The sequence below is a fragment of the Lactuca saligna genome, chromosome 9 (genome assembly GCF_052625555.1).
Source record: "Lactuca saligna cultivar CGN05327 chromosome 9, ASM5262555v1, whole genome shotgun sequence".
In the NCBI taxonomy this organism is placed as follows: domain Eukaryota; kingdom Viridiplantae; phylum Streptophyta; class Magnoliopsida; order Asterales; family Asteraceae; genus Lactuca; species Lactuca saligna.
In genome coordinates, this window is record NC_136425.1 from 149939277 (window position 1) to 149947504 (window position 8228).

The 8228-nt window shown below is 42.2% G+C and overlaps 1 long non-coding RNA gene across 1 annotated transcript; it reads left to right on the forward strand.

Annotated features, from left to right (window-relative positions):
- Positions 1-1135: 1135 nt before the first annotated feature.
- LOC145018801 (uncharacterized) lies at positions 1136-7997 on the forward strand. Its single transcript, XR_013667170.1, has 3 exons — positions 1136-1548; positions 1627-3916; positions 7797-7997. It is a non-coding gene; the product is annotated as an uncharacterized LOC145018801 (long non-coding RNA).
- Positions 7998-8228: the final 231 nt, after the last annotated feature.

The following is an 8228-nucleotide window of genomic DNA, read 5'->3' on the forward strand; positions in this document are numbered from 1 at the left end:
CAATACAATCAAACCAATCTAAGGAGTTCAACCCTTCAACCTAGCCCTGAAACAAATTCAATTAAAAGAGCTAAAACTTGAATATCAGTCTTCGTATAGAGGAGCCCATCTTGCCTTCTCAAAAACAAAAATCGATACTTAAAGTAACACATGATTGACAAGATTTTCTGATGGCCTTTACTTAAAAACATAAATAAATAAAAACCAAAAATAATGAACAAGGAGGTTACATAATACAAAAAAGAAGAAATACGAAGCTACTACAAGCAACGTGGCCTATATGGAGTTTCTTAATTTCTCACATATTGGAAGTTAGATCGTTCATTAGAGTTTGGGTTGTTTTCTCCTACGTTTACTATGCTTCCGTGATCTATTAACAAATTAGCTAGTTGTTTGATTTGCTTAGCATTAAACACAAAGATAATAATAATATAGCATTTCGCAAAAACAGATAATTATTTTCTGATTAATAACGGTATTTTATGAGTATAAGAACTCATCCGTTTTGGTATTTGTAATTTACCGCAATAAATTATCATCTCTCATATTATTGAATATTTTAATAATTAATCCTACAAAATTACCGTTTTTGTATGTGAAAAGAGCCCGTCTATTTTGGTATTTTCCTAATTAACCTTAATATATATTTGTTCTTCCGTAGCTGAAAATTCATATGCAATGAAGACCGATATCCGTTTCAAGAAATAAAAAATCAAACCACATTAATACTTTTGGGGTTGGTTTGCTTGACACCCCAGTCAAAAGGGCTTTTCAGTATGGGTCGACCATGACTTTGTCATTGTCAAATGGAATGCATACACACATAGCCAGACGTGTTTAAGATGCAACCGCTAAAAACACATTACCGTTTCTTTTTTATTTTTTTTTAATCAGCAAATTTTATTAAAACAAAACTGTAAAAATGGTTCCTGTAATATGCATTTTTTTTTAAGGTTTAGTCTAAACCTCCTTTCTGATCATTTTGAGCTAGTTTCGTTGCGAAATTGGTCCCTTAGTAAACTGAAATGTCTTTAATACCCTTGGGGTATTTATTATTTATTTTTCTTTCAATTTTTTAATGTTTAATACTTATTTATATATTTTAATAATTAAAAAATAAGAGGGGCCTCTCTCTATGTGTGTGTTTTTATGTGTTTATGATATCTGAAAATGAAAATTCAAGAACACAAGATCATGGTCGAGTTCTCTCTTATCCCTTTTATTTTTACAGGTCCAAATGAGTTTCAAGAACATCATATTTAGATTTGGGCTCAAGCACATATCATGTTCAGATCTGAGTCCAATAACAAATCCTTAAAACAGATCTGGAAACAAGTTTTTGGAAATGAGCTTCAAGAACAAACATTAAGTTGCTTCACATGCTTTCGACGAACTTGAATCCCAAATCAAAACCAGAAATTGAAGTTGAATCAGACACCTGAGGTTGCACGAGGTGAAGAACAGGGGTTCCCAACTAATGTTCAAAACCATGGCTTCCACTAAATCACCCTCCCCAGATTCAGATCTTGAAGACAAAACAAATTCGATGTAGGTATTTATCTCCTCTCAACACCACTTATGGCAACTCGAACAAATTTTCAAATCCATCGTTGTTTATGGTTTCAGCCATCCGTCTCTCTTCTTCTCTGGTGATGTTGTTGCTCCAGCTCTGAAACGAGGGTTTGCAAGCTCAAATAAGAAAGATGAATCCACCTTCTTTCCTCTCAACTGCAGATTGATTTCAATCCTCCGCTGCAAACCCTAGCAAAACTGGAAACCACCACCACTCCGATCTGCAACTCAATCTTCGTGTTGCTTTCATGGAGGTCAAAAAGGTCTTTGAAATTTTTAAAGGAATGGATATGGTAGAGTTGAAACGGTGGGAAAGGGTTTGGTTCCGTCTGGTGTACATCCATAAAATCATGCCAAACTTAAACTTTTTAAAACATTTCAAAACCATTTAACATTACAAAGTTTGTTTTCAAAATAGTATAATATCAGAGTATCCTACAAACATAAACACAAATGTAAGGAGCGGTACGATCACACTTTTGCCTTCCCGCGATCATCTGATGTACCTGAAACAAAAACTGAAACTGTAAGCCTAAAGCTTAGTGAGTTCCCCCAAATTACCCGTACACACAATGATACACATATAATCATAAATAGCATACTATGAATCCAGTCAACCATCGGGTTGGAATACCCCAAGCCCTCAACCATCCAGTTGGAATACCAACATACTATGGGTCCAATCATCCTCGAGATGGAATACCCCAGGCCCACAACCAACGGGTTGGAATGCCCACATATTATGAGTCCAATCATCCGCGGGATGGAATACTCACGGCCCACAACCAACATGTTGGAATGCCCAGGCTTATTGGCTTTCACACAAAGTAGATAAGTCTCAACCACCAATCAAACATGTGCACATATAACAGATAATCAAATAACAGTCTATAGACAAGCAAACCGATCTAACAGACCATAGCCACATAAATGCATAATACCATCCTATCTACCATGATACTGATCTAACAGATCAGTATCCTATTGACTCACTGATTCGTCCTACTGACTCACCGAGTCCATGCAGAAATCCATGACTGACTCGCCGAGCCCATGCATGTCTAAACGTAGAAAACCCTGGTTGACTCACTGAGTCTTCCTACTAACTCACTGAGTCCATGCAGAAATCCTTGCATGACAATGTCTATAGGAATCACCGAGTTGGCCATGCAACTCGTCGAGTCCCTTCAGTCGTTTCTTTATCCAGACGATTTTAAGCAACTCTAAAGCTCCATAATGCAGATCTAAGCTCCTAAGGCACACTTCTTACGTAAAGTTGCAAACTTTACGTACATGCAAGGTGATATGGACCAAATCAAGCAAAAGAAGAGGTTCTAAGGGATGAAGAATGTGTTAACTCACTAAAGGCTAAGATTTTATCATCTTACAGACCAGGATAATCCTAGATATGAAGTTGCAACTTCAGATCACATTTAATACCCAAAATAACATAACAAAAATGCTAAAATGGCCCTAATCTCACACATGCATAGATCTAGATAGAAAAAGGTCAAGGTAACAACTTGTTACCTCAAGAACATTGCTAAGATGAAGTAGCACTCGGGGAAAAGGATTAGTGGAGGTTAACTATGGGATCGTATTCTGATACGCAGCGAGTTGCGGTAACATGGGATCAGTTCCAGGAGATGTTCACTACCTGTTATGTTCCACGGGTTGAGAGGGAGAGGTTGGCTCAAGATTTCTTGGAACTGAAGCAGGATTTAGAGTTGGTGACGGAGATCACCAGGATGTTCACTAAGAGAGTGATGTTTTGCCCTGCGTTTGCTTCAGAGCAGGCTTAGATGTCCCGATATCTGAGTATGCTCAAGAGGGATATCAGGCAGTTTCTGTCTACGCAGAAGTGTGAGACCTTACCGGAGTTTGCAGGAGGCCGCTCGGTGGCGTGAGTTGGAGATTGAGTTGCAGTTGAGAGAGCAGAGGCAGGCCCCGGTGCAGTCGCAGCAGGTGCCGAAACGGTCCAAGACCGTTGATTCCAATTTGGGAAGTCAGAGCATCCGTACTTGCGAGAAGTGCGGAAAGGATCATACCGGAGTTTATAGGTCTGGTAGTGTGTGCCGCAAGTGTGGGAAAGAGGTTCATTATGCGAGGGATTGTTGTCAGTCAGCCTCGGTTCAGGATTTGAGGATTTGTTATCATTGCCATCAGGTTGGTTACTTGAGGGCCAACTGTCCACAGCTTTTTTCTAGATCGATGCAGGTTCCAGCACCGTCTACTATGAGGAATACTGGTAGGGGTCACGGTGGAGCGGAGCCTCCGAGGGCTCAGGGGCGCGCTTTTCAGCTCACATCAGAGGAGTTCAGGGCAGGGCCGGATGTAGTTGCGGGTATGTTTTCGTTTCATTGTTGTCTGGTTATCTGGCTATTTATGTAGTGTTGTATTTTATTCGTCGTTCTATGTGTTTCATGGTTTGGTTGGGAGTGTTAGTTACTAGGAGTCGTAGGCGGTTAGCATCCAAGGGATTGATGGTCAGAATTTGGTTGTATGGTTTTGTTGTCGAGTATAGCAACTGTGATTTGAGAAGTGTTCAGCGGAGAGTCAAACTCCCTTAGGGTTCGTGATGTGGGATGCTGGGAAGTGATTTTGTGGAGGTTGCTCGTTTCAGAGGAAATCAATTCATGGATAAGAGGAGTATGTTGAGTAGGGATGATTGATTTATGCCGGTTGAGTCACCGGTGGTTGGTAGTGAGTGCTCTAAGTGGGGAGAATTGGAAAATTCTCAGGAGGATCGACAAGCATTAGAGGTTGATTAGCTGTTTGGGATTCAGCAGTGTTTCAGTCAGCCAAGAGTGTGGGCTGGTATGAGTAAGTGACAGACAAATGGGGCGGGATACATACCAAGGTTTTCAGAAAAGGTGATTGGTTGTTGTGGGCCTAGGATTAGGCTGGGATCTGAGTAAATGGAATGGAGTTGGAGTACGGAACCCCTAGAGGGCTAGAATAGTATGTATGGGAGAGATTCCCGGGAAGGATAGTTCAGGATGATGTATGATAGTCTGAGCGGTCTGGGGAGACTGAAGGCCGGTGGGCGTACCAGTCAGACCGAAGGCTCGGAGAACGGTCCAGACAGGCTGAAGGCCCTGGAGGGCGGTCCAGACATGCTGAAGGTTCTGAGAGTGGTCCAGATTAGTTGAAGGCCTGGTAAGGCGGTCCAGTCATGCTGAAGACTCTGTATGTTTTGATAGATCTATATGAAGAGATGGATTGAGTATGTCGCGATGCAATAGCAAATAGTAGGTCTAGCCCGGGTATGAATCATGTTAGTGCAAGGCAGTACATGGACCTGAGAGTCCTTGCGAGCGGATTCAGAGTGTGTGTGATGCATGGAATAGCGGTTACTCTATGATGGAATAGTGTAGAGTGGGGTGTGAGCACCGTGGAACTTGTTGAAGTATCGAGATGTTCAAGTAGACTTCCTTGGATAAGGAAAGGGAAAGGTATGTAACTCCGAGAGGGAGTGTTGGTTCACGAAAGTGAAAGCAGTAGTGAAAATGGATGATTGAAAGTATTTCAGATACGTTTAGTGAGCATGGTAATTGTGCCAGTGGTATGGAAGCACATCAGGGTTAGGTGTCCGTTGAGGTCGTGAAAGGGATTCCGGTGGTGTAGGACTAGAGGAGTTTGGAGGAGATGCAAGGGTAGGTCCTTGGAATCCAGGTATGGGTGTGATCATGGGTTATGTATGTAGTGGTAATTCATCATGGGGATGTCTGGAGGTATCGTCAGTGTGTCGGGTTTTTCCAGCCCAAGGATGTTAGGGCAGGTTCATCATGTGTATGTAATTGCGGAGGAGAGCTCATGGGAGTTGCTCGGGAGCTGAAGGATGTGTCATCCTGTCAGAACAGAAAGAAAAGAGTTGGATTCGGAAAGGAAGCGGGATAAGTCCTAGTAGTAAATTCGATAAAGTTATGACAAGCGAGGAAAGGGATAGCAGTTGGTACCGTGTCAGGACCCGGTGGTTCAGGATGATATCTAGTTTTGTAAGAGTCAAGTGATTGTTGTGATTTGGAGTAATGAAAGTATCATCGGGTGATCATTGGTTAGTAAGGGTTGTTATCAGACAAAGAAGCCGGTGGCCGGCTTGAATCAGTTGTCATAACTCTGGGAGGGAAGAGTTGGACTTTATAGAGGTTTGATAGCAATGTTCGGAGGAGTCCAGGTCGATTGATACCAGGAGATGCATTGTGGGAGTATTATCAGGAATTGTGTGCTGCAGCACGCTTCGAGAATGAAGCCTAATTTACGTGGGGGAGAATTGTAACATCCCAAGTCAGAATCAAGAGTTTAGGAGGGGTAAAGTGTAAGTTGGGAAAAGAGGGACTCGGCGAGTAGGAGCTGCAACTCGTGAGTCTAAGCATGTGTTGGGCACATGTTAGGTGATTGGACTCGCCGAGTCGGAGGTTAGACTCGACGAGTCCGTGCTGGAATGAGAAACCCTAATTCCTAGGGTTTACACCCTATTTAAAGAATAATATGCTTTCATTTCATCCTCTATCTTCCCTAAGTGTTCCAAAGAAACCCTAAATCGTGAGAGACTCCATTGTTGAGAAGATTGAAGCTTGGAAGTAGAAATTGGTGAAAAGAAGTTGGAGGAATTTGAGGATAGCATCAAGAGAGCTTGTGGATCTGAAGTCTACATCAGTTTAGACTCATCTCTAACATAAGAGGACATTACCCTAAGCTACTTCCTTGTTATTTCATGAATGATAGTTGATTTGGGATTCATTAGCTTGTTGGGAGCTATCTCGAGTTTGAGGCTTAGATCTGAAGTTTCTACTTCAGATCTAGACTTGTGATGGCCCTTAAGGTTATAAAGTTCCTATCTAAGAGTCATTGGTGAAGCCCTTTGTCTTTAACCCTAGCCCTAGAAGTGTTTTGGGCTTATATCTCCTTGCCTTCATGTAAAATTTGAAACTTTATGTGAGGGTTAGGTAGTAGAAGAATGGATCTATGGATTGGAGTCCCTGCATGGCTTGAAAAGCCTCTGTTTGGAATGAGAACTGAAGAGACTCGGCTAGTCACATGGGTGCACTCGACGAGTTGTATGAATATGTGCATGGACTCAGCGAGTTGGAAGAACAACTCGGCGAGTCTGTTGAAGATTGCCTTGGACTCGGTGAGTCTGTTGTTAGACTTGGCGAATCTGGTCGAGAAGTCCTAACCTTTTTTGTTGAGCTGTGAATCGGTGAGTCGAGGGACGACTCAGTGAGTTGAGCAGGAAGGGACTCAGAGCTTGTTGGACTCGACGAGTCTTGGGGAGACTTGGCAAGTTGATTCGTGGCATGGGAGTTTCTGAGCATAGGAACTCGACGAGTCAACGGGTTGACTCGGCGAGTAGGGTCAACCAGAAAGGTTGACTTTGACTGAGGAGTTTGACTTGGACCAAGGGTTAACCAATTTGACTTCCAAGGGTATTTTGGTAATTTTTGGTGTTTATTGGTTTTGGTTATTTGTTAATGATCAGTGGTAGAGTTCGTGCTGGTGGTCGGAGCAGCGTGGTCTTATTTCTCTAAGTCGGCAGTTGCAGGTGAGTTATCTTCACTATATCGACAGGATCTAAGGCACCAAGGTCGACCCTTTATCGTATGGGAATTCGGGTAGTTGGTTGTTATGTTATTGCTTTGCTATGTCTGCATCTTGGTAGTTAGGATGGTATATGTTAGAGACCTGCTTTAGGTCGGTATCACGGTATATAGGGTGATACTATGCTAGTGACCGGTTAGGTCGATATCCTGGTTAGGATGTTGCTATCTTATGTGATCTGCTAGATCGATTGATTAGTTGTGAATTGCTATATGATTATATGTTTATGTGCACATGGTTTTTGGACTGGGGTTGGGTTGAGGAGGGTCCTGCTTTGTGCTGTAGGCCAACATACCCAGGGCGGACCGGTTAGACTGAAGGCCCAGTGAGCGGTCCGGATAGGCTGAAGGCCCTAAGGGGGCAGACCAGACGTGATGAGGCTCGGAGAGTGGACCAAACAGACTAAAGGCCCGGTGCGGGCGGACCAGTCATACTGTAGACTCTGAGAGAGTGTGGATCGGGTGGACTGAAGGCCTAATGCAGGCGGACCAGTCACACTGTAGACTCGATATGCATGGTTGTTCTGTTTATGATATGATATGATATGTGTATGATATTGTGGTTGGTATTTTAGGGGTAACTCGCTAAGCTTTCAGGCTGACAGTTTCAGTGTATTGTTTCAGGTACTTCAGGAGACCGTGGCAAGGCAAAGGCGTGATCGTACCGCTCCTCAGTTTTATGTTGATGTTCTATGATACTCTGATAATAAAAGAATTGAAAACCTTTTGGTAATAACTTAATGAATATGGGTTGTTTTAGAAAAGTTTAAATTGGTTGTAAATTTTCACAGTGTTACAATATTAAAGTCATTTAAGTTTACTGAGGGACCAAATCTGTAACGAAACTAGCTCAAAAGGACCACGAAGCCAAAAAAAAGTTGAGGTTTAGACTAAACCTTAGAAAAAATGCACACCACAGGGACCATTTTTGCATGTTTTGTCTTTTATTAATAAAAGAGAAAGAAGAAAGAACCCTACCTAGCAAGCAACAAGGCATGGAAGAAGTGAAACAAAACTAAACGAAACATAAGTCACCAACATGACGTAGAAAGATAG